Below are 21656 nucleotides of genomic sequence, written 5' to 3'. Positions count from 1 at the left end.
ACTAGTACCTTTGATGGCCAGAGCTCCAAATATGCGATCACAACACCAAGGCACTCAGTGTCTGACATGGCCGTGATCGTATAGTGGTTAGTACTCTGCGTTGTGGTCGCAGCAACCCCAGTTCGAATCTGGGTCACGGCAGCAGCGTGAACCTCTGCTTGTTTCTCCATCAGTTGTGCCATTTTACATAGCTTTCAACTGGACAGCTGAAGCAGAAAGTCCTGTAAAAGGTCCCATACTCTCTTACTTGATCGGCCATTTGACTCCCCTACTCTCCACCAGTCACACTTGGTTGTTGGTTGGCCATTTGACTCTCCTACTCTCCACCAGTCACACACTATGACCTACTAATGTGAAAGACTAGCTGCTCCCACTACGCGGCTGCATTTTGAGTTCATCAAATGTAGGGCTAGTGGCGCAATGGATAACGCGTCTGACTACGGATCAGAAGATTCTAGGTTCGACTCCTGGCTAGATCGTACAAGTCTTTAGCTTCAAAGCACTTGTGCTGAATATGAAAATAATTCTCGTCCACAATGGGTATGTCAAATTAGCATCACAAAAGAATGAAATGATTGGACAAAGTCTCAAACACGTGATGAAATTCCTCTGCAGCTCTTAGCTTCAGTCAGTCTAAGGTACCATAAAGTCACATTGGATTTTCTGATTTTACACCCTTATTATGAGTTTTTTCAACAACCAAATGGGACCCTGAAAAAAGAAAGAGCTGTGCTCGTAAAACATATGTTGGACTGTCATTTGTTCGACTAAATATGGGACACCCATTCAGATCAAAGACTAGTACCTTTGATGGCCAGAGCTCCAAGTATGCGATCACAACACCAAGGCACTCAGTGTCTGACATGGCCGTGATCGTATAGTGGTTAGTACTCTGCGTTGTGGTCGCAGCAACCCCGGTTCGAATCCGGGTCACGGCAGCAGTGTGAACCTCTGCTTGGTTTATGTTGTTTCTCGATAAATTGCACCATTTTACATAGCTTTAAACTGGAAAGCTCAAGCAGAAAGTCCTGTAAAAGGTCCCATACTCTCTGACTTGATCGGCCATTTGACTCTCCTCCTCTCCACCAGTCAGACACTTTGAACGATTGTGTGAAAGATGAACTGCTCCCACTACGCGGCTGCATTTTGAGTTCATCAAATGTAGGGCTAGTGGCGCAATGGATAACGCGTCTGACTACGGATCAGAAGATTCTAGGTTCGACTCCTGGCTAGCTCGTACAAGTCTTTAGCTTCAAAGCACTTGTGCTGAAGATGAAAAGAATTCTCGTCCACAATGGGTATGTCAAATTAGCATCACAAAAGAATGAAATGATTGGACAAAGTCTCTAACACGTGATGAAATTCCTCTGCAGCCCTTAGCTTCAGTCAGTCTAAGGGACCATAAAGTCACATCGGAATTTCTGATTTTACACCCTTATTATGAGTTTTTTCAACAACCAAATGGGACCCTGAAAAAAGAAAGAGCTGTGCTCGTAAAACATATGTTAGACTGTCATTTGTTCGACTAAATATGGGACACCCATTCAGATAAAAGACGAGTACCTTTGATGGCCAGAGCTCCAAATATGCGATCACAACACCAAGGCCCTCAGTGTCTGACATGGCCGTGATCGTATAGTGGTTAGTACTCTGCGTTGTGGTCGCAGCAACCCCGGTTCGAATCCGGGTCACGGCAGCAGTGTGAACCTCTGCTTGTTTTATGTTGTTTCTCGATAAATTGCACCATTTTACATAGCTTTAAACTGGAAAGCTCAAGCAGAAAGTCCTGTATTAGGTCCCATACTATCTGACTTGGTCGGCCATTTGACTCTCCTACTCTCCACCAGTCACACACTATGACCTACTAATGTGAAAGACTAGCTGCTCCCACTACTTGGCTGCATTTTGAGTTCATCAAATGTAGGGCTAGTGGCGCAATGGATAAAGCGTCTGACTACGGATCAGAAGATGCTAGGTTCGACTCCTGGCTAGCTCGTACAAGTCTTTAGCTTCAAAGCACTTGTGCTGAATGTGAAAAGAATTCTCGTCCACAATGGGTATGTCAAATTAGCATCACAAAAGAATGAAATGATTGGACAAAGTCTCTAACATGTGATGAAATTCCTCTGCAGCCCTTAGCTTCAGTCAGTCTAAGGGACCATAAAGTCACCTCGGATTTTCTGAATTTACACCCTTATTATGAGTTTTTTCAACAACCAAATGGAACCCTGATAAAAGAAATAGCTGTGCTCGTAAAACATATGTTGGACTGTCATTTGTTCGACTAAATATGGGACACCCATTCAGATAAAAGACGAGTACCTTTGATGGCCAGAGCTCCAAGTATGCGATCACAACACCAAGCCACTCAGTGTCTGACATGGCCGTGATCGTATAGTGGTTAGTACTCTGCGTTGTGGTCGCAGCAACCCCGTTCGAATCCGGGTCACGGCAGCAGTGTGAATCTCTGCTTGTTTTATGTTGTTTCTCGATAAATTGCACCATTTTACATAGCTTTAAACTGGACAGCTCAAGCAGAAAGTCCTGTATTAGGTCCCATACTCTCTGACATGATCGGCCATTTGACTCTCCTACTCTCCACCAGTCAGACTTTTTTAACATTTGTGTGAACGATGAACTGCTCCCACTACGCGGCTGCATTTTGAGTTCATCAAATGTAGGGCTAGTGGCGCAATGGATAACGCGTCTGACTATGGATCAGAAGATTCTAGGTTCGACTCCTGGCTAGCTCGTACAAGTCTTTAGCTTCAAAGCACTTGTGCTGAAGATGAAAAGAATTCTCGTCCACAATGGGTATGTCAAATTAGAGAGACGAGTACATTTGATGGCCAGAGCTCTAAATATGCGATCACAACACCGAGGGACTCAGTGTCTGACATGGCCGTGATCGTATAGTGGTTAGTACTCTGCGTTGTGGTCGCAGCAACCCCGGTTCGAATCCGGGTCACGGCAGCAGCGTGAACCTCTGCTTGTTTCTCCATCAGTTGTGCCATTCTACATAGCTTTAAACTGGACAGCTGAAGCAGAAAGTCCTGTAAAAGGTCCCATACTCTCTGACTTGATCGGCCATTTGACTCTCCTCCTCTCCACCAGTCAGACACTTTGAACGATTGTGTGAAAGATGAACTGCTCCCACTACGCGGCTGCATTTTGAGTTCATCAAATGTAGGGCTAGTGGCGCAATGGATAACGCGTCTGACTACGGATCAGAAGATTCTAGGTTCGACTCCTGGCTAGCTCGTACAAGTCTTTAGCTTCAAAGCACTTGTGCTGAAGATGAAAAGAATTCTCGTCCACAATGGGTATGTCAAATTAGCATCACAAAAGAATGAAATGATTGGACAAAGTCTCTAACACGTGATGAAATTCCTCTGCAGCCCTTAGCTTCAGTCAGTCTAAGGGACCATAAAGTCACATTGGAATTTCTGATTTTACACCCTTATTATGAGTTTTTTCAACAACCAAATGGGACCCTGAAAAAAGAAAGAGCTGTGCTCGTAAAACATATGTTAGACTGTCATTTGTTCGACGAAATATGGGACACCCATTCAGATAAAAGACGAGTACCTTTGATGGCCAGAGCTCCAAATATGCGATCACAACACCAAGGCACTCAGTGTCTAACATGGCCGTGATCGTATAGTGGTTAGTACTCTGCGTTGTGGTCGCAGCAACCCCGGTTCGAATCCGGGTCACGGCAGCAGTGTGAACCTCTGCTTGTTTTATGTTGTTTCTCGATAAATTGCACCATTTTACATAGCTTTAAACTGGAAAGCTCAAGCAGAAAGTCCTGTATTAGGTCCCATACTCTCTGACTTGGTCGGCCATTTGACTCTCCTACTCTCCACCAGTCACACACTATGACCTACTAATGTGAAAGACTAGCTGCTCCCACTACGCGGCTGCATTTTGAGTTCATCAAATGTAGGGCTAGTGGCGCAATGGATAACGCGTCTGACTACGGATCAGAAATTTCTAGGTTCGACTCCTGGCTAGCTCTTACAAGTCTTTAGCTTCAAAGCACTTGTGCTGAATATGAAAAGAATTCTCGTCCACAATGGGTATGTCAAATTAGCATCACAAAAGAATGAAATGATTGGACAAAGTCTCTAACATGTGATGAAATTCCTCTGCAGCCCTTAGCTTCAGTCAGTCTAAGGTACCATAAAGTCACATTGGATTTTCTGATTTTACACCCTTATTATGAGTTTTTTCAACAACCAAATGGGACCCTGAAAAAAGAAAGAGCTGTGCTCGTAAAACATATGTTGGACTGTCATTTGTTCGACTAAATATGGGACAACCACTCAGATAAAAGACTAGTACCTTTGATGGCCAGAGCTCCAAATATGCGATCACAACACCAAGGCACTCAGTGTCTGACATGGCCGTGATCGTATAGTGGTTAGTACTCTGCGTTGTGGTCGCAGCAACCCCAGTTCGAATCTGGGTCACGGCAGCAGCGTGAACCTCTGCTTGTTTCTCCATCAGTTGTGCCATTTTACATAGCTTTCAACTGGACAGCTGAAGCAGAAAGTCCTGTAAAAGGTCCCATACTCTCTTACTTGATCGGCCATTTGACTCCCCTACTCTCCACCAGTCACACTTGGTTGTTGGTCGGCCATTTGACTCTCCTACTCTCCACCAGTCACACACTATGACCTACTAATGTGAAAGACTAGCTGCTCCCACTACCCGGCTGCATTTTGGATTTAACAAATGTAGGGCTAGTGGTTCAATGGATAACGCGTCTGACTACGGATCAGAAGATTTTAGGTTCGACTCCTGGCTAGATCGTACAAGTCTTTAGCTTCAAAGCACTTGTGCTGAATATGAAAATAATTCTCGTCCACAATGGGTATGTCAAATTAGCATCACAAAAGAATGAAATGATTGGACAAAGTCTCAAACACGTGATGAAATTCCTCTGCAGCTCTTAGCTTCAGTCAGTCTAAGGTACCATAAAGTCACATTGAATTTTCTGATTTTACACCCTTATTATGAGTTTTTTCAACAACCAAATGGGACCCTGAAAAAAGAAAGAGCTGTGCTCGTAAAACATATGTTGGACTGTCATTTGTTCGACTAAATATGGGACACCCATTCAGATCAAAGACTAGTACCTTTGATGGCCAGAGCTCCAAGTATGCGATCACAACACCAAGGCACTCAGTGTCTGACATGGCCGTGATCGTATAGTGGTTAGTACTCTGCGTTGTGGTCGCAGCAACCCCGGTTCGAATCCGGGTCACGGCAGCAGTGTGAACCTCTGCTTGGTTTATGTTGTTTCTCGATAAATTGCACCATTTTACATAGCTTTAAACTGGAAAGCTCAAGCAGAAAGTCCTGTATTAGGTCCCATACTCTCTGACTTGATCGGCCATTTGACTCTCCTACTCTCCACCAGTCAGACATTTTGAACGATTGTGTGAAAGATGAACTGTTCCCACTACGCGGCTGCATTTTGAGTTCATCAAATGTAGGGCTAGTGGCGCAATGGATAACGCGTCTGATTACGGATCAGAAGATTCTAGGTTTGACTCCTGGCTAGCTCTTACAAGTCTTTAGCTTCAAAGCACTTGTGCTGAATATGAAAAGAATTCTCGTCCACAATGGGTATGTCAAATTAGCATCACAAAAGAATGAAATGATTGGACAAAATCTCTAACACGTGATGAAATTCCTCTCCAGCCCTTAGCTTCAGTCAGCCTAAGGGACCATAAAGTCACATTGGATTTTCTGATTTTACACCCTTATTATGAGTTTTTTCAACAACCAAATGGGACCCTGAAAAAAGAAAGAGCTGTGCTCGTAAAACATATGTTGGACTGTCATTTGTTCGACGAAATATGAGACACCCATTCAGATAAAAGACGAGTACCTTTGATGGCCAGAGCTCCAAATATGCGATCACAACACCAAGGCACTCAGTGTCTGACATGGCCGTGATCGTATAGTGGTTAGTACTCTGCGTTGTGGTCGCAGCAACCCCGGTTCGAATCCGGGTCACGGCAGCAGCGTGAACCTCTGCTTGTTTCTCCATAAGTTGTGCCATTTTACATAGCTTTAAACTGGACAGCTGAAGCAGAAAGTCCTGTAAAAGGTCCCATACTCTCTTACTTGATCGGCCATTTGACTCTCCTACTCTCCACCAGTCACACTTGGTTGTTGGTCGGCCATTTGACTCTCCTACTCTCCACCAGTCACACACTATGACCTACTAATGTGAAAGACTAGCTGCTCCCACTACCCGGCTGCATTTTGACTTTAACAAATGTAGGGCTAGTGGCGCAATGGATAACGCGTCTGACTACGGATCAGAAGATTCTTGGTTCGACTCCTGGCTAACTCGTACAGTTCTTTAGCTTCAAAGCACTTGTGCTGAATATGAAAAGAATTCTCGTCCACAATGGGTATGTCAAATTAGCATCACAAAAGAATTAAATGATTGGACAAAGTCTCAAACACGTGATGAAATTCCTCTGCAGCCCTTAGCTTCAGTCAGTCTAAGGGACCATAAAGTCACCTCAGATTTTTTGATTTTACACCCTTATTATGAGTTTTATCAACAACCGAATGGAAACCTGAAAAAAGAAATAGCTGTGCTCGTAAAACATATGTTGGACTGTCATTTGTTCGACTAAATATGGGACACCCATTCAGATAAAAGACGAGTACCTTTGATGGCCAGAGCTCCAAGTATGCGATCACAACACCAAGCCACTCAGTGTCTGACATGGCCGTGATCGTATAGTGGTTAGTACTCTGCGTTGTGGTCGCAGCAACCCCGGTTCGAATCCGGGTCACGGCAGCAGTGTGAATCTCTGCTTGTTTTATGTTGTTTCTCGATAAATTGCACCATTTTACATAGCTTTAAACTGGACAGCTCAAGCAGAAAGTCCTGTATTAGGTCCCATACTCTCTGACTTGATCGGCCATTTGACTCTCCTACTCTCCACCAGTCAGACACTTTGAACATTTGTGTGAAAGATGAACTGCTCCCACTACGGGGCTGCATTTTGAGTTCATCAAATGTAGGGCTAGTGGCGCAATGGATAACGCGTCTGACTACGGATCAGAAGATTCTAGGTTCGACTCCTGGCTAGCTCGTACAAGTCTTTAGCTTCAAAGCACTTGTGCTGAAGATGAAAAGAATTCTCGTCCACAATGGGTATGTCAAATTAGAGAGACGAGTACCTTTGATGGCCAGAGCTCCAAATATGCGATCACAACACCAAGGCACTCAGTGTCTGACATGGCCGTGATCGTATAGTGGTTAGTACTCTGCGTTGTGGTCGCAGCAACCCCGGTTCGAATCCGGGTCAGGGCAGCAGTGTGAATCTCTGCTTGTTTTATGTTGTTTCTCGATAAATTGCACCATTTTACATAGCTTTAAACTGGACAGCTCAAGCAGAAAGTCCTGTATTAGGTCCCATACTCTCTGACTTGATCGGCCATTTGACTCTCCTACTCTCCACCAGTCAGACACTTTGAACATTTGTGTGAAAGATGAACTGCTCCCACTACGCGGCTGCATTTTGAGTTCATCAAATGTAGGGCTAGTGGCGCAATGTATAACGCGTCTGACTACGGATCAGAAGATTCTAGGATCGACTCCTGGCTAGCTCGTACAAGTCTTTAGCTTCAAAGCACTTGTGCTGAATATGAAAAGAATTCTCGTCCACAATGGGCATGTCAAATTAGCATCACAGAAGAATGAAATGATTGGACAAAGTCTCTAACATGTGATGAAATTCCTCTGCAGCCCTTAGCTTCAGTCAGTCTAAGGTACCATAAAGTCACATTGGATTTTCTGATTTTACACCCTTATTATGAGTTTTTTCAACAACCAAATGGGACCCTGAAAAAAGAAAGAGCTGTGCTCGTAAAACATATGTTGGACTGTCATTTGTTCGACTAAATATGGGACACCCATTCAGATAAAAGACGAGTACCTTTGATGGCCAGAGCTCCAAATATGCGATCACAACACCAAGGCACTCAGCGTCTGACATGGCCGTGATTGTATAGTGGTTAGTACTCTGCGTTGTGGTCGCAGCAACCCCGGTTCGAATCCGGGTCACGGCAGCAGTGTGAACCTCTGCTTGTTTTATGTTGTTTCTCGATAAATTGCACCATTTTACATAGCTTTAAACTGGACAGCTCAAGCAGAAAGTCCTGTATTAGGTCCCATACTCTCTGACTTGATCGGCCATTTGACTCTCCTACTCTCCACCAGTCAGACACTTTGAACGATTGTGTGAAAGATGAACTGCTCCCACTACGCGGCTGCATTTTGAGTTCATCAAATGTAGGCGCAATGGATAACGCGTCTGACTACGGATCAGAAGATTCTAGGTTCGACTCCTGGCTAGCTCGTACAAGTCTTTAGCTTCAAAGCACTTGTGCTGAGGATGAAAAGAATTCTCGTCCACAATGGGTATGTCAAATTAGAGAGACGAGTACCTTTGATGGCCAGAGCTCCAAATATGCGATCACAACACCAAGGCACTCAGTGTCTGACATGGCCGTGATCGTATAGTGGTTAGTACTCTGCGTTGTGGTCGCAGCAACCCCGGTTCGAATCCGGGTCACGGCAGCAGCGTGAACCTCTGCTTGTTTCTCCATCAGTTGTGCCATTCAACATAGCTTTAAACTGGACAGCTGAAGCAGAAAGCTTTAAAAGGTCCCATACTCTCTGACTTGATCGGCCATTTGACTCTCCTCCTCTCCACCAGTCAGACACTTTGAACGATTGTGTGAAAGATGAACTGCTCCCACTACGCGGCTGCATTTTGAGTTCATCAAATGTAGGGCTAGTAGCGCAATGGATAACGCGTCTGACTACGGATCAGAAGATTCTAGGTTCGACTCCTGGCTAGCTCGTACAAGTCTTTAGCTTCAAAGCACTTGTGCTGAATATGAAAAGAATTCTCGTCCACAATGGGTATGTCAAATTAGCATCACAAAAGAATGAAATTATTGGACAAAGTCTCTAACGTGATGAAATTCCTCTGCAGCCCTTAGCTTCAGTCAGTCTAAGGTACCATAAAGTCACATTGGATTTTCTGATTTTACACCCTTATTATGAGTTTTTTCAACAACCAAATGGGACCCTGAAAAAAGAAAGAGCTGTGCTCGTAAAACATATGTTGGACTGTCATTTGTTCGACTAAATATGGGACACCCATTCAGATAAAAGACGAGTACCTTTGATGGCCAGAGCTCCAAGTATGCGATCACAACACCAAGCCACTCAGTGTCTGACATGGCCGTGATCGTATAGTGGTTAGTACTCTGCGTTGTGGTCGCAGCAACCCCGGTTCGAATCCGGGTCACGGCAGCAGCGTGAATCTCTGCTTGTTTTATGTTGTTTCTCGATAAATTGCACCATTTTACATAGCTTTAAACTGGACAGCTCAAGCAGAAAGTCCTGTATTAGGTCCCATACTCTCTGACTTGATCGGCCATTTGACTCTCCTACTCTCCACCAGTCAGACACTTTGAACATTTGTGTGAAAGATGAACTGCTCCCACTACGCGGCTGCATTTTGTGTTCATCAAATGTGGCGCAATGGATAACGCGTCTGACTACGGATCAGAAGATTCTAGGATCGACTCCTGGCTAGCTCGTACAAGTCTTTAGCTTCAAAGCACTTGTGCTGAATATGAAAAGAATTCTCGTCCACAATGGGTATGTCAAATTAGCATCACAAAAGAATGAAATGATTGGACATAGTCTCTAACATGTGATGAAATTCCTCTGCAGCCCTTAGCTTCAGTCAGTCTAAGGTACCATAAAGTCACATTGGATTTTCTGATTTTACACCCTTATTATGAGTTTTTTCAACAACCAAATGGGACCCTGAAAAAAGAAAGAGCTGTGCTCGTAAAACATATGTTGGACTGTCATTTGTTCGACTAAATATGGGACACCCATTCAGATAAAAGACGAGTACCTTTGATGGCCAGAGCTCCAAATATGCGATCACAACACCAAGGCACTCAGTGTCTGACATGGCCGTGATCGTATAGTGGTTAGTACTCTGCGTTGTGGTCGCAGCAACCCTGGTTCGAATCCGGGTCACGGCAGCAGTGTGAACCTCTGCTTGTTTTATGTTGTTTCTCGATAAATTGCACCATTTTACATAGCTTTAAACTGGACAGCTCAAGCAGAAAGTCCTGTATTAGGTCCCATACTCTCTGACTTGATCGGCCATTTGACTCTCCTACTCTCCACCAGTCAGACACTTTGAACATTTGTGTGAAAGATGAACTGCTCCCACTACGCGGCTGCATTTTGAGTTCATCAAATGTAGGGCTAGTGGCGCAATGGATAACGCGTCTGACTACGGATCAGAAGATTCTAGGTTCGACTCCTGGCTAGCTCGTACAAGTCTTTAGCTTCAAAGCACTTGTGCTGAATATGAAAAGAATTCTCGTCCACAATGGGTATGTCAAATTAGCATCACAAAAGAATGAAATGATTGGACATAGTCTCTAACATGTGATGAAATTCCTCTGCAGCCCTTAGCTTCAGTCAGTCTAAGATACCATAAAGTCACATTGGATTTTCTGATTTTACACCCTTATTATGAGTTTTTTCAACAACCAAATGGGACCCTGAAAAAAGAAAGAGCTGTGCTCGTAAAACATATGTTGGACTGTCATTTGTTCGACTAAATATGGGACACCCATTCAGATAAAAGACGAGTACCTTTGATGGCCAGAGCTCCCAATATGCGATCACAACACCAAGGCACTCAGCGTCTGACATGGCCGTGATCGTATAGTGGTTAGTACTCTGCGTTGTGGTCGCAGCAACCCCGGTTCGAATCCGGGTCACGGCAGCAGCGTGAACCTCTGCTTGTTTCTCCATCAGTTGTGCCATTCTACATAGCTTTAAACTGGACAGCTGAAGCAGAAAGTCCTGTAAAAGGTCCCATACTCTCTGACTTGATCGGCCATTTGACTCTCCTCCTCTCCACCAGTCAGACACTTTGAACGATTGTGTGAAAGATGAACTGCTCCCACTACACGGCTGCATTTTGAGTTCATCAAATGTAGGGCTAGTGGCGCAATGGATAACGCGTCTGACTACGGATCAGAAGATTCTAGGTTCGACTCCTGGCTAGCTCGTACAAGTCTTTAGCTTCAAAGCACTTGTGCTGAAGATGAAAAGAATTCTCGTCCACAATGGGTATGTCAAATTAGCATCACAAAAGAATGAAATGATTGGACAAAGTCTCTAACACGTGATGAAATTCCTCTGCAGCCCTTAGCTTCAGTCAGTCTAAGGGACCATAAAGTCACATCGGAATTTCTGATTTTACACCCTTATTATGAGTTTTTTCAACAACCAAATGGGACCCTGAAAAACGAAAGAGCTGTGCTCGTAAAACATATGTTAGACTGTCATTTGTTCGACGAAATATGGGACACCCATTCAGATAAAAGATGAGTACCTTTGATGGCCAGAGCTCCAAATATGCGATCACAACACCAAGGCACTCAGTGTCTGACATGGCCGTGATCGTATAGTGGTTAGTACTCTGCGTTGTGGTCGCAGCAACCCCGGTTCGAATCCGGGTCACGGCAGCAGTGTGAATCTCTGCTTGTTTTATGTTGTTTCTCGATAAATTGCACCATTTTACATAGCTTTAAACTGGAAAGCTCAAGCAGAAAGTCCTGTATTAGGTCCCATACTCTCTGACTTGATCGGCCATTTGACTCTCCTACTCTCCACCAGTCAGACACTTTGAACATTTGTGTGAAAGATGAACTGCTCCCACTACGCGGCTGCATTTTGAGTTCATCAAATGTAGGGCTAGTGGTGCAATGGATAACGCGTCTGACTACGGATCAGAAGATTCTAGGATCGACTCCTGGCTAGCTCGTACAAGTCTTTAGCTTCAAAGCACTTGTGCTGAATATGAAAAGAATTCTCGTCCACAATGGGCATGTCAAATTAGCATCACAGAAGAATGAAATGATTGGACAAAGTCTCTAACATGTGATGAAATTCCTCTGCAGCCCTTAGCTTCAGTCAGTCTAAGGTACCATAAAGTCACATTGGATTTTCTGATTTTACACCCTTATTATGAGTTTTTTCAACAACCAAATGGGACCCTGAAAAAAGAAAGAGCTGTGCTCGTAAAACATATGTTGGACTGTCATTTGTTCGACTAAATATGGGACACCCATTCAGATAAAAGACGAGTACCTTTGATGGCCAGAGCTCCAAATATGCGATCACAACACCAAGGCACTCAGCGTCTGACATGGCCGTGATTGTATAGTGGTTAGTACTCTGCGTTGTGGTCGCAGCAACCCCGGTTCGAATCCGGGTCACGGCAGCAGTGTGAACCTCTGCTTGTTTTATGTTGTTTCTCGATAAATTGCACCATTTTACATAGCTTTAAACTGGACAGCTCAAGCAGAAAGTCCTGTATTAGGTCCCATACTCTCTGACTTGATCGGCCATTTGACTCTCCTACTCTCCACCAGTCAGACACTTTGAACGATTGTGTGAAAGATGAACTGCTCCCACTACGCGGCTGCATTTTGAGTTCATCAAATGTAGGCGCAATGGATAACGCGTCTGACTACGGATCAGAAGATTCTAGGTTCGACTCCTGGCTAGCTCGTACAAGTCTTTAGCTTCAAAGCACTTGTGCTGAGGATGAAAAGAATTCTCGTCCACAATGGGTATGTCAAATTAGAGAGACGAGTACCTTTGATGGCCAGAGCTCCAAATATGCGATCACAACACCAAGGCACTCAGTGTCTGACATGGCCGTGATCGTATAGTGGTTAGTACTCTGCGTTGTGGTCGCAGCAACCCCGGTTCGAATCCGGGTCACGGCAGCAGCGTGAACCTCTGCTTGTTTCTCCATCAGTTGTGCCATTCAACATAGCTTTAAACTGGACAGCTGAAGCAGAAAGCTTTAAAAGGTCCCATACTCTCTGACTTGATCGGCCATTTGACTCTCCTCCTCTCCACCAGTCAGACACTTTGAACGATTGTGTGAAAGATGAACTGCTCCCACTACGCGGCTGCATTTTGAGTTCATCAAATGTAGGGCTAGTAGCGCAATGGATAACGCGTCTGACTACGGATCAGAAGATTCTAGGTTCGACTCCTGGCTAGCTCGTACAAGTCTTTAGCTTCAAAGCACTTGTGCTGAATATGAAAAGAATTCTCGTCCACAATGGGTATGTCAAATTAGCATCACAAAAGAATGAAATTATTGGACAAAGTCTCTAACGTGATGAAATTCCTCTGCAGCCCTTAGCTTCAGTCAGTCTAAGGTACCATAAAGTCACATTGGATTTTCTGATTTTACACCCTTATTATGAGTTTTTTCAACAACCAAATGGGACCCTGAAAAAAGAAAGAGCTGTGCTCGTAAAACATATGTTGGACTGTCATTTGTTCGACTAAATATGGGACACCCATTCAGATAAAAGACGAGTACCTTTGATGGCCAGAGCTCCAAGTATGCGATCACAACACCAAGCCACTCAGTGTCTGACATGGCCGTGATCGTATAGTGGTTAGTACTCTGCGTTGTGGTCGCAGCAACCCCGGTTCGAATCCGGGTCACGGCAGCAGCGTGAATCTCTGCTTGTTTTATGTTGTTTCTCGATAAATTGCACCATTTTACATAGCTTTAAACTGGACAGCTCAAGCAGAAAGTCCTGTATTAGGTCCCATACTCTCTGACTTGATCGGCCATTTGACTCTCCTACTCTCCACCAGTCAGACACTTTGAACATTTGTGTGAAAGATGAACTGCTCCCACTACGCGGCTGCATTTTGTGTTCATCAAATGTGGCGCAATGGATAACGCGTCTGACTACGGATCAGAAGATTCTAGGATCGACTCCTGGCTAGCTCGTACAAGTCTTTAGCTTCAAAGCACTTGTGCTGAATATGAAAAGAATTCTCGTCCACAATGGGTATGTCAAATTAGCATCACAAAAGAATGAAATGATTGGACATAGTCTCTAACATGTGATGAAATTCCTCTGCAGCCCTTAGCTTCAGTCAGTCTAAGGTACCATAAAGTCACATTGGATTTTCTGATTTTACACCCTTATTATGAGTTTTTTCAACAACCAAATGGGACCCTGAAAAAAGAAAGAGCTGTGCTCGTAAAACATATGTTGGACTGTCATTTGTTCGACTAAATATGGGACACCCATTCAGATAAAAGACGAGTACCTTTGATGGCCAGAGCTCCAAATATGCGATCACAACACCAAGGCACTCAGTGTCTGACATGGCCGTGATCGTATAGTGGTTAGTACTCTGCGTTGTGGTCGCAGCAACCCTGGTTCGAATCCGGGTCACGGCAGCAGTGTGAACCTCTGCTTGTTTTATGTTGTTTCTCGATAAATTGCACCATTTTACATAGCTTTAAACTGGACAGCTCAAGCAGAAAGTCCTGTATTAGGTCCCATACTCTCTGACTTGATCGGCCATTTGACTCTCCTACTCTCCACCAGTCAGACACTTTGAACATTTGTGTGAAAGATGAACTGCTCCCACTACGCGGCTGCATTTTGAGTTCATCAAATGTAGGGCTAGTGGCGCAATGGATAACGCGTCTGACTACGGATCAGAAGATTCTAGGTTCGACTCCTGGCTAGCTCGTACAAGTCTTTAGCTTCAAAGCACTTGTGCTGAATATGAAAAGAATTCTCGTCCACAATGGGTATGTCAAATTAGCATCACAAAAGAATGAAATGATTGGACATAGTCTCTAACATGTGATGAAATTCCTCTGCAGCCCTTAGCTTCAGTCAGTCTAAGATACCATAAAGTCACATTGGATTTTCTGATTTTACACCCTTATTATGAGTTTTTTCAACAACCAAATGGGACCCTGAAAAAAGAAAGAGCTGTGCTCGTAAAACATATGTTGGACTGTCATTTGTTCGACTAAATATGGGACACCCATTCAGATAAAAGACGAGTACCTTTGATGGCCAGAGCTCCCAATATGCGATCACAACACCAAGGCACTCAGCGTCTGACATGGCCGTGATCGTATAGTGGTTAGTACTCTGCGTTGTGGTCGCAGCAACCCCGGTTCGAATCCGGGTCACGGCAGCAGCGTGAACCTCTGCTTGTTTCTCCATCAGTTGTGCCATTCTACATAGCTTTAAACTGGACAGCTGAAGCAGAAAGTCCTGTAAAAGGTCCCATACTCTCTGACTTGATCGGCCATTTGACTCTCCTCCTCTCCACCAGTCAGACACTTTGAACGATTGTGTGAAAGATGAACTGCTCCCACTACACGGCTGCATTTTGAGTTCATCAAATGTAGGGCTAGTGGCGCAATGGATAACGCGTCTGACTACGGATCAGAAGATTCTAGGTTCGACTCCTGGCTAGCTCGTACAAGTCTTTAGCTTCAAAGCACTTGTGCTGAAGATGAAAAGAATTCTCGTCCACAATGGGTATGTCAAATTAGCATCACAAAAGAATGAAATGATTGGACAAAGTCTCTAACACGTGATGAAATTCCTCTGCAGCCCTTAGCTTCAGTCAGTCTAAGGGACCATAAAGTCACATCGGAATTTCTGATTTTACACCCTTATTATGAGTTTTTTCAACAACCAAATGGGACCCTGAAAAAAGAAAGAGCTGTGCTCGTAAAACATATGTTAGACTGTCATTTGTTCGACGAAATATGGGACACCCATTCAGATAAAAGATGAGTACCTTTGATGGCCAGAGCTCCAAATATGCGATCACAACACCAAGGCACTCAGTGTCTGACATGGCCGTGATCGTATAGTGGTTAGTACTCTGCGTTGTGGTCGCAGCAACCCCGGTTCGAATCCGGGTCACGGCAGCAGTGTGAATCTCTGCTTGTTTTATGTTGTTTCTCGATAAATTGCACCATTTTACATAGCTTTAAACTGGAAAGCTCAAGCAGAAAGTCCTGTATTAGGTCCCATACTCTCTGACTTGATCGGCCATTTGACTCTCCTACTCTCCACCAGTCAGACACTTTGAACATTTGTGTGAAAGATGAACTGCTCCCACTACGCGGCTGCATTTTGAGTTCATCAAATGTAGGGCTAGTGGTGCAATGGATAACGCGTCTGACTACGGATCAGAAGATTCTAGGTTCGACTCCTGGCTAGCTCGTACAAGTCTTTAGCTTCAAAGCACTTGTGCTGAATATGAAAAGAATTCTCGTCCACAATGGGTATGTCAAATTAGCATCACAAAAGAATGAAATGATTGGACATAGTCTCTAACATGTGATGAAATTCCTCTGCAGCCCTTAGCTTCAGTCAGTCTAAGGTACCATAAAGTCACATTGGATTTTCTGATTTTACACCCTTATTGTGAGTTTTTTCAACAACCAAATGGGACCCTGAAAAAAGAAAGAGCTGTGCTCGTAAAACATATGTTGGACTGTCATTTGTTCGACTAAATATGGGACACCCATTCAGATAAAAGACGAGTACCTTTGATGGCCAGAGCTCCCAATATGCGATCACAACACCAAGGCACTCAGTGTCTGACATGGCCGTGATCGTATAGTGGTTAGTACTCTGCGTTGTGGTCGCAGCAACCCCGGTTCGAATCCGGGTCACGGCAGCAGCGTGAACCTCTGCTTGTTTCTCCATCAGTTGTGCCATTCTACATAGCTTTAAACTGGACAGCTGAAGCAGAAAGTCCTGTAAAAGGTCCCATACTCTCTGACTTGATCGGCCATTTGACTCTCCTCCTCTCCACCAGTCAGACACTTTGAACGATTGTGTGAAAGATGAACTGCTCCCACTACACGGCTGCATTTTGAGTTCATCAAATGTAGGGCTAGTGGCGCAATGGATAACGCGTCTGACTACGGATCAGAAGATTCTAGGTTCGACTCCTGGCTAGCTCGTACAAGTCTTTAGCTTCAAAGCACTTGTGCTGAAGATGAAAAGAATTCTCGTCCACAATGGGTATGTCAAATTAGCATCACAAAAGAATGAAATGATTGGACAAAGTCTCTAACACGTGATGAAATTCCTCTGCAGCCCTTAGCTTCAGTCAGTCTAAGGGACCATAAAGTCACATCGGAATTTCTGATTTTACACCCTTATTATGAGTTTTTTCAACAACCAAATGGGACCCTGAAAAAAGAAAGAGCTGTGCTCGTAAAACATATGTTAGACTGTCATTTGTTCGACGAAATATGGGACACCCATTCAGATAAAAGATGAGTACCTTTGATGGCCAGAGCTCCAAATATGCGATCACAACACCAAGGCACTCAGTGTCTGACATGGCCGTGATCGTATAGTGGTTAGTACTCTGCGTTGTGGTCGCAGCAACCCCGGTTCGAATCCGGGTCACGGCAGCAGTGTGAATCTCTGCTTGTTTTATGTTGTTTCTCGATAAATTGCACCATTTTACATAGCTTTAAACTGGAAAGCTCAAGCAGAAAGTCCTGTATTAGGTCCCATACTCTCTGACTTGATCGGCCATTTGACTCTCCTACTCTCCACCAGTCAGACACTTTGAACATTTGTGTGAAAGATGAACTGCTCCCACTACGCGGCTGCATTTTGAGTTCATCAAATGTAGGGCTAGTGGTGCAATGGATAACGCGTCTGACTACGGATCAGAAGATTCTAGGTTCGACTCCTGGCTAGCTCGTACAAGTCTTTAGCTTCAAAGCACTTGTGCTGAATATGAAAAGAATTCTCGTCCACAATGGGTATGTCAAATTAGCATCACAAAAGAATGAAATGATTGGACATAGTCTCTAACATGTGATGAAATTCCTCTGCAGCCCTTAGCTTCAGTCAGTCTAAGGTACCATAAAGTCACATTGGATTTTCTGATTTTACACCCTTATTGTGAGTTTTTTCAACAACCAAATGGGACCCTGAAAAAAGAAAGAGCTGTGCTCGTAAAACATATGTTAGACTGTCATTTGTTCGACTAAATATGGGACACCCATTCAGATGAAAGACCAGTACCTTTGATGGCCAGAGCTCCAAATATGCGATCACAACACCAAGGCACTCAGTGTCTGACATGGCCGTGATCGTATAGTGGTTAGTACTCTGCGTTGTGGTCGCAGCAACCCCGGTTCAAATCCGGGTCACGGCAGCAGCGTGAACCTCTGCTTGTTTCTCCATCAGTTGTGCCATTCTACATAGCTTTAAACTGGACAGCTGAAGCAGAAAGTCCTGTAAAAGGTCCCATACTCTCTGACTTGATCGGCCATTTGACTCTCCTCCTCTCCACCAGTCAGACACTTTGAACGATTGTGTGAAAGATGAACTGCTCCCACTACACGGCTGCATTTTGAGTTCATCAAATGTAGGGCTAGTGGCGCAATGGATAACGCGTCTGACTACGGATCAGAAGATTCTAGGTTCGACTCCTGGCTAGCTCGTACAAGTCTTTAGCTTCAAAGCACTTGTGCTGAAGATGAAAAGAATTCTCGTCCACAATGGGTATGTCAAATTAGCATCACAAAAGAATGAAATGAGTGGACAAAGTCTCTAACACGTGATGAAATTCCTCTGCAGCCCTTAGCTTCAGTCAGTCTAAGGGACCATAAAGTCACATCGGAATTTCTGATTTTACACCCTTATTATGAGTTTTTTCAACAACCAAATGGGACCCTGAAAAAAGAAAGAGCTGTGCTCGTAAAACATATGTTAGACTGTCATTTGTTCGACGAAATATGGGACACCCATTCAGATAAAAGATGAGTACCTTTGATGGCCAGAGCTCCAAATATGCGATCACAACACCAAGGCACTCAGTGTCTGACATGGCCGTGATCGTATAGTGGTTAGTACTCTGCGTTGTGGTCGCAGCAACCCCGGTTCGAATCCGGGTCACGGCAGCAGTGTGAACCTCTGCTTGGTTTATGTTGTTTCTCGATAAATTGCACCATTTTACATAGCTTTAAACTGGAAAGCTCAAGCAGAAAGTCCTGTATTAGGTCCCATACTCTCTGACTTGATCGGCCATTTGACTCTCCTACTCTCCACCAGTCAGACATTTTGAACGATTGTGTGAAAGATGAACTGTTCCCACTACGCGGCTGCATTTTGAGTTCATCAAATGTAGGGCTAGTGGCGCAATGGATAACGCGTCTGATTACGGATCAGAAGATTCTAGGTTTGACTCCTGGCTAGCTCTTACAAGTCTTTAGCTTCAAAGCACTTGTGCTGAATATGAAAAGAATTCTCGTCCACAATGGGTATGTCAAATTAGCATCACAAAAGAATGAAATGATTGGACAAAATCTCTAACACGTGATGAAATTCCTCTCCAGCCCTTAGCTTCAGTCAGCCTAAGGGACCATAAAGTCACATTGGATTTTCTGATTTTACACCCTTATTGTGAGTTTTTTCAACAACCAAATGGGACCCTGAAAAAAGAAAGAGCTGTGCTCGTAAAACATATGTTGGACTGTCATTTGTTCGACTAAATATGGGACACCCATTCAGATAAAAGACGAGTACCTTTGATGGCCAGAGCTCCCAATATGCGATCACAACACCAAGGCACTCAGTGTCTGACATGGCCGTGATCGTATAGTGGTTAGTACTCTGCGTTGTGGTCGCAGCAACCCCGGTTCGAATCCGGGTCACGGCAGCAGCGTGAACCTCTGCTTGTTTCTCCATCAGTTGTGCCATTCTACATAGCTTTAAACTGGACAGCTGAAGCAGAAAGTCCTGTAAAAGGTCCCATACTCTCTGACTTGATCGGCCATTTGACTCTCCTCCTCTCCACCAGTCAGACACTTTGAACGATTGTGTGAAAGATGAACTGCTCCCACTACACGGCTGCATTTTGAGTTCATCAAATGTAGGGCTAGTGGCGCAATGGATAACGCGTCTGACTACGGATCAGAAGATTCTAGGTTCGACTCCTGGCTAGCTCGTACAAGTCTTTAGCTTCAAAGCACTTGTGCTGAAGATGAAAAGAATTCTCGTCCACAATGGGTATGTCAAATTAGCATCACAAAAGAATGAAATGATTGGACAAAGTCTCTAACACGTGATGAAATTCCTCTGCAGCCCTTAGCTTCAGTCAGTCTAAGGTACCATAAAGTCACATCGGAATTTCTGATTTTACACCCTTATTATGAGTTTTTTCAACAACCAAATGGGACCCTGAAAAAAGAAAGAGCTGTGCTCGTAAAACATATGTTAGACTGTCATTTGTTCGACGAAATATGGGACACCCATTCAGATAAAAGATGAGTACCTTTGATGGCCAGAGCTCCAAATATGCGATCACAACACCAAGGCACTCAGTGTCTGACATGGCCGTGATCGTATAGTGGTTAGTACTCTGCGTTGTGGTCGCAGCAACCCCGGTTCGAATCCGGGTCACGGCAGCAGTGTGAATCTCTGCTTGTTTTATGTTGTTTCTCGATAAATTGCACCATTTTACATAGCTTTAAACTGGAAAGCTCAAGCAGAAAGTCCTGTATTAGGTCCCATACTCTCTGACTTGATCGGCCATTTGACTCTCCTACTCTCCACCAGTCAGACACTTTGAACATTTGTGTGAAAGATGAACTGCTCCCACTACGCGGCTGCATTTTGAGTTCATCAAATGTAGGGCTAGTGGTGCAATGGATAACGCGTCTGACTACGGATCAGAAGATTCTAGGTTCGACTCCTGGCTAGCTCGTACAAGTCTTTAGCTTCAAAGCACTTGTGCTGAATATGAAAAGAATTCTCGTCCACAATGGGTATGTCAAATTAGCATCACAAAAGAATGAAATGATTGGACATAGTCTCTAACATGTGATGAAATTCCTCTGCAGCCCTTAGCTTCAGTCAGTCTAAGGTACCATAAAGTCACATTGGATTTTCTGATTTTACACCCTTATTGTGAGTTTTTTCAACAACCAAATGGGACCCTGAAAAAAGAAAGAGCTGTGCTCGTAAAACATATGTTAGACTGTCATTTGTTCGACTAAATATGGGACACCCATTCAGATGAAAGACCAGTACCTTTGATGGCCAGAGCTCCAAATATGCGATCACAACACCAAGGCACTCAGTGTCTGACATGGCCGTGATCGTATAGTGGTTAGTACTCTGCGTTGTGGTCGCAGCAACCCCGGTTCAAATCCGGGTCACGGCAGCAGCGTGAACCTCTGCTTGTTTCTCCATCAGTTGTGCCATTCTACATAGCTTTAAACTGGACAGCTGAAGCAGAAAGTCCTGTAAAAGGTCCCATACTCTCTGACTTGATCGGCCATTTGACTCTCCTCCTCTCCACCAGTCAGACACTTTGAACGATTGTGTGAAAGATGAACTGCTCCCACTACACGGCTGCATTTTGAGTTCATCAAATGTAGGGCTAGTGGCGCAATGGATAACGCGTCTGACTACGGATCAGAAGATTCTAGGTTCGACTCCTGGCTAGCTCGTACAAGTCTTTAGCTTCAAAGCACTTGTGCTGAAGATGAAAAGAATTCTCGTCCACAATGGGTATGTCAAATTAGCATCACAAAAGAATGAAATGAGTGGACAAAGTCTCTAACACGTGATGAAATTCCTCTGCAGCCCTTAGCTTCAGTCAGTCTAAGGGACCATAAAGTCACATCGGAATTTCTGATTTTACACCCTTATTA

The 21656-nt window shown here is 44.2% G+C and overlaps 49 non-coding genes across 49 annotated transcripts; all 49 read left to right on the top strand.

Annotated features, from left to right (window-relative positions):
- The first annotated feature begins 69 nt into the window (after positions 1-69).
- trnah-gug (transfer RNA histidin (anticodon GUG)) lies at positions 70-141 on the top strand. The gene has a single exon. It is a non-coding gene; the product is annotated as a tRNA-His (tRNA).
- A 265-nt stretch (positions 142-406) lies between these two features.
- trnar-acg (transfer RNA arginine (anticodon ACG)) lies at positions 407-479 on the top strand. The gene has a single exon. It is a non-coding gene; the product is annotated as a tRNA-Arg (tRNA).
- A 387-nt stretch (positions 480-866) lies between these two features.
- Positions 867-938, top strand: trnah-gug (transfer RNA histidin (anticodon GUG)). The gene has a single exon. It is a non-coding gene; the product is annotated as a tRNA-His (tRNA).
- Positions 939-1164: 226 nt separating this feature from the next.
- On the top strand, positions 1165-1237 carry trnar-acg (transfer RNA arginine (anticodon ACG)). The gene has a single exon. It is a non-coding gene; the product is annotated as a tRNA-Arg (tRNA).
- A 387-nt stretch (positions 1238-1624) lies between these two features.
- Positions 1625-1696, top strand: trnah-gug (transfer RNA histidin (anticodon GUG)). Its single transcript has one exon. It is a non-coding gene; the product is annotated as a tRNA-His (tRNA).
- Positions 1697-2680: 984 nt separating this feature from the next.
- trnah-aug (transfer RNA histidin (anticodon AUG)) lies at positions 2681-2753 on the top strand. Its single transcript has one exon. It is a non-coding gene; the product is annotated as a tRNA-His (tRNA).
- Positions 2754-2901: 148 nt separating this feature from the next.
- On the top strand, positions 2902-2973 carry trnah-gug (transfer RNA histidin (anticodon GUG)). Its single transcript has one exon. It is a non-coding gene; the product is annotated as a tRNA-His (tRNA).
- A 216-nt stretch (positions 2974-3189) lies between these two features.
- Positions 3190-3262, top strand: trnar-acg (transfer RNA arginine (anticodon ACG)). The gene has a single exon. It is a non-coding gene; the product is annotated as a tRNA-Arg (tRNA).
- A 387-nt stretch (positions 3263-3649) lies between these two features.
- Positions 3650-3721, top strand: trnah-gug (transfer RNA histidin (anticodon GUG)). Its single transcript has one exon. It is a non-coding gene; the product is annotated as a tRNA-His (tRNA).
- Positions 3722-3948: 227 nt separating this feature from the next.
- On the top strand, positions 3949-4021 carry trnar-acg (transfer RNA arginine (anticodon ACG)). The gene has a single exon. It is a non-coding gene; the product is annotated as a tRNA-Arg (tRNA).
- A 387-nt stretch (positions 4022-4408) lies between these two features.
- trnah-gug (transfer RNA histidin (anticodon GUG)) lies at positions 4409-4480 on the top strand. The gene has a single exon. It is a non-coding gene; the product is annotated as a tRNA-His (tRNA).
- Positions 4481-5205: 725 nt separating this feature from the next.
- trnah-gug (transfer RNA histidin (anticodon GUG)) lies at positions 5206-5277 on the top strand. The gene has a single exon. It is a non-coding gene; the product is annotated as a tRNA-His (tRNA).
- A 226-nt stretch (positions 5278-5503) lies between these two features.
- trnar-acg (transfer RNA arginine (anticodon ACG)) lies at positions 5504-5576 on the top strand. The gene has a single exon. It is a non-coding gene; the product is annotated as a tRNA-Arg (tRNA).
- Positions 5577-5963: 387 nt separating this feature from the next.
- trnah-gug (transfer RNA histidin (anticodon GUG)) lies at positions 5964-6035 on the top strand. Its single transcript has one exon. It is a non-coding gene; the product is annotated as a tRNA-His (tRNA).
- Positions 6036-6760: 725 nt separating this feature from the next.
- trnah-gug (transfer RNA histidin (anticodon GUG)) lies at positions 6761-6832 on the top strand. The gene has a single exon. It is a non-coding gene; the product is annotated as a tRNA-His (tRNA).
- A 226-nt stretch (positions 6833-7058) lies between these two features.
- trnar-acg (transfer RNA arginine (anticodon ACG)) lies at positions 7059-7131 on the top strand. The gene has a single exon. It is a non-coding gene; the product is annotated as a tRNA-Arg (tRNA).
- A 906-nt stretch (positions 7132-8037) lies between these two features.
- Positions 8038-8109, top strand: trnah-gug (transfer RNA histidin (anticodon GUG)). Its single transcript has one exon. It is a non-coding gene; the product is annotated as a tRNA-His (tRNA).
- A 439-nt stretch (positions 8110-8548) lies between these two features.
- trnah-gug (transfer RNA histidin (anticodon GUG)) lies at positions 8549-8620 on the top strand. The gene has a single exon. It is a non-coding gene; the product is annotated as a tRNA-His (tRNA).
- Positions 8621-8834: 214 nt separating this feature from the next.
- Positions 8835-8907, top strand: trnar-acg (transfer RNA arginine (anticodon ACG)). Its single transcript has one exon. It is a non-coding gene; the product is annotated as a tRNA-Arg (tRNA).
- Positions 8908-9292: 385 nt separating this feature from the next.
- trnah-gug (transfer RNA histidin (anticodon GUG)) lies at positions 9293-9364 on the top strand. The gene has a single exon. It is a non-coding gene; the product is annotated as a tRNA-His (tRNA).
- Positions 9365-10041: 677 nt separating this feature from the next.
- trnah-gug (transfer RNA histidin (anticodon GUG)) lies at positions 10042-10113 on the top strand. The gene has a single exon. It is a non-coding gene; the product is annotated as a tRNA-His (tRNA).
- A 226-nt stretch (positions 10114-10339) lies between these two features.
- On the top strand, positions 10340-10412 carry trnar-acg (transfer RNA arginine (anticodon ACG)). Its single transcript has one exon. It is a non-coding gene; the product is annotated as a tRNA-Arg (tRNA).
- A 387-nt stretch (positions 10413-10799) lies between these two features.
- On the top strand, positions 10800-10871 carry trnah-gug (transfer RNA histidin (anticodon GUG)). The gene has a single exon. It is a non-coding gene; the product is annotated as a tRNA-His (tRNA).
- A 216-nt stretch (positions 10872-11087) lies between these two features.
- On the top strand, positions 11088-11160 carry trnar-acg (transfer RNA arginine (anticodon ACG)). The gene has a single exon. It is a non-coding gene; the product is annotated as a tRNA-Arg (tRNA).
- Positions 11161-11547: 387 nt separating this feature from the next.
- Positions 11548-11619, top strand: trnah-gug (transfer RNA histidin (anticodon GUG)). Its single transcript has one exon. It is a non-coding gene; the product is annotated as a tRNA-His (tRNA).
- A 686-nt stretch (positions 11620-12305) lies between these two features.
- trnah-gug (transfer RNA histidin (anticodon GUG)) lies at positions 12306-12377 on the top strand. The gene has a single exon. It is a non-coding gene; the product is annotated as a tRNA-His (tRNA).
- A 439-nt stretch (positions 12378-12816) lies between these two features.
- trnah-gug (transfer RNA histidin (anticodon GUG)) lies at positions 12817-12888 on the top strand. The gene has a single exon. It is a non-coding gene; the product is annotated as a tRNA-His (tRNA).
- A 214-nt stretch (positions 12889-13102) lies between these two features.
- On the top strand, positions 13103-13175 carry trnar-acg (transfer RNA arginine (anticodon ACG)). The gene has a single exon. It is a non-coding gene; the product is annotated as a tRNA-Arg (tRNA).
- A 385-nt stretch (positions 13176-13560) lies between these two features.
- Positions 13561-13632, top strand: trnah-gug (transfer RNA histidin (anticodon GUG)). The gene has a single exon. It is a non-coding gene; the product is annotated as a tRNA-His (tRNA).
- A 677-nt stretch (positions 13633-14309) lies between these two features.
- On the top strand, positions 14310-14381 carry trnah-gug (transfer RNA histidin (anticodon GUG)). Its single transcript has one exon. It is a non-coding gene; the product is annotated as a tRNA-His (tRNA).
- Positions 14382-14607: 226 nt separating this feature from the next.
- Positions 14608-14680, top strand: trnar-acg (transfer RNA arginine (anticodon ACG)). Its single transcript has one exon. It is a non-coding gene; the product is annotated as a tRNA-Arg (tRNA).
- A 387-nt stretch (positions 14681-15067) lies between these two features.
- Positions 15068-15139, top strand: trnah-gug (transfer RNA histidin (anticodon GUG)). Its single transcript has one exon. It is a non-coding gene; the product is annotated as a tRNA-His (tRNA).
- Positions 15140-15355: 216 nt separating this feature from the next.
- trnar-acg (transfer RNA arginine (anticodon ACG)) lies at positions 15356-15428 on the top strand. Its single transcript has one exon. It is a non-coding gene; the product is annotated as a tRNA-Arg (tRNA).
- Positions 15429-15815: 387 nt separating this feature from the next.
- On the top strand, positions 15816-15887 carry trnah-gug (transfer RNA histidin (anticodon GUG)). Its single transcript has one exon. It is a non-coding gene; the product is annotated as a tRNA-His (tRNA).
- A 226-nt stretch (positions 15888-16113) lies between these two features.
- On the top strand, positions 16114-16186 carry trnar-acg (transfer RNA arginine (anticodon ACG)). The gene has a single exon. It is a non-coding gene; the product is annotated as a tRNA-Arg (tRNA).
- A 387-nt stretch (positions 16187-16573) lies between these two features.
- Positions 16574-16645, top strand: trnah-gug (transfer RNA histidin (anticodon GUG)). The gene has a single exon. It is a non-coding gene; the product is annotated as a tRNA-His (tRNA).
- A 216-nt stretch (positions 16646-16861) lies between these two features.
- On the top strand, positions 16862-16934 carry trnar-acg (transfer RNA arginine (anticodon ACG)). Its single transcript has one exon. It is a non-coding gene; the product is annotated as a tRNA-Arg (tRNA).
- Positions 16935-17321: 387 nt separating this feature from the next.
- On the top strand, positions 17322-17393 carry trnah-gug (transfer RNA histidin (anticodon GUG)). The gene has a single exon. It is a non-coding gene; the product is annotated as a tRNA-His (tRNA).
- Positions 17394-17619: 226 nt separating this feature from the next.
- Positions 17620-17692, top strand: trnar-acg (transfer RNA arginine (anticodon ACG)). Its single transcript has one exon. It is a non-coding gene; the product is annotated as a tRNA-Arg (tRNA).
- Positions 17693-18079: 387 nt separating this feature from the next.
- On the top strand, positions 18080-18151 carry trnah-gug (transfer RNA histidin (anticodon GUG)). Its single transcript has one exon. It is a non-coding gene; the product is annotated as a tRNA-His (tRNA).
- A 216-nt stretch (positions 18152-18367) lies between these two features.
- Positions 18368-18440, top strand: trnar-acg (transfer RNA arginine (anticodon ACG)). Its single transcript has one exon. It is a non-coding gene; the product is annotated as a tRNA-Arg (tRNA).
- Positions 18441-18827: 387 nt separating this feature from the next.
- On the top strand, positions 18828-18899 carry trnah-gug (transfer RNA histidin (anticodon GUG)). The gene has a single exon. It is a non-coding gene; the product is annotated as a tRNA-His (tRNA).
- A 226-nt stretch (positions 18900-19125) lies between these two features.
- Positions 19126-19198, top strand: trnar-acg (transfer RNA arginine (anticodon ACG)). The gene has a single exon. It is a non-coding gene; the product is annotated as a tRNA-Arg (tRNA).
- Positions 19199-19585: 387 nt separating this feature from the next.
- trnah-gug (transfer RNA histidin (anticodon GUG)) lies at positions 19586-19657 on the top strand. The gene has a single exon. It is a non-coding gene; the product is annotated as a tRNA-His (tRNA).
- Positions 19658-19873: 216 nt separating this feature from the next.
- trnar-acg (transfer RNA arginine (anticodon ACG)) lies at positions 19874-19946 on the top strand. The gene has a single exon. It is a non-coding gene; the product is annotated as a tRNA-Arg (tRNA).
- A 387-nt stretch (positions 19947-20333) lies between these two features.
- trnah-gug (transfer RNA histidin (anticodon GUG)) lies at positions 20334-20405 on the top strand. The gene has a single exon. It is a non-coding gene; the product is annotated as a tRNA-His (tRNA).
- Positions 20406-20631: 226 nt separating this feature from the next.
- On the top strand, positions 20632-20704 carry trnar-acg (transfer RNA arginine (anticodon ACG)). The gene has a single exon. It is a non-coding gene; the product is annotated as a tRNA-Arg (tRNA).
- A 387-nt stretch (positions 20705-21091) lies between these two features.
- On the top strand, positions 21092-21163 carry trnah-gug (transfer RNA histidin (anticodon GUG)). Its single transcript has one exon. It is a non-coding gene; the product is annotated as a tRNA-His (tRNA).
- A 216-nt stretch (positions 21164-21379) lies between these two features.
- Positions 21380-21452, top strand: trnar-acg (transfer RNA arginine (anticodon ACG)). The gene has a single exon. It is a non-coding gene; the product is annotated as a tRNA-Arg (tRNA).
- Positions 21453-21656: the final 204 nt, after the last annotated feature.

The sequence above is a fragment of the Centropristis striata genome, chromosome 1 (genome assembly GCF_030273125.1).
Source record: "Centropristis striata isolate RG_2023a ecotype Rhode Island chromosome 1, C.striata_1.0, whole genome shotgun sequence".
In the NCBI taxonomy this organism is placed as follows: Eukaryota; Metazoa; Chordata; class Actinopteri; order Perciformes; family Serranidae; genus Centropristis; species Centropristis striata.
The sequence above is the reverse complement of the archived record's forward strand: the minus strand, read 5'-3'. Positions and strand labels throughout refer to the sequence as shown.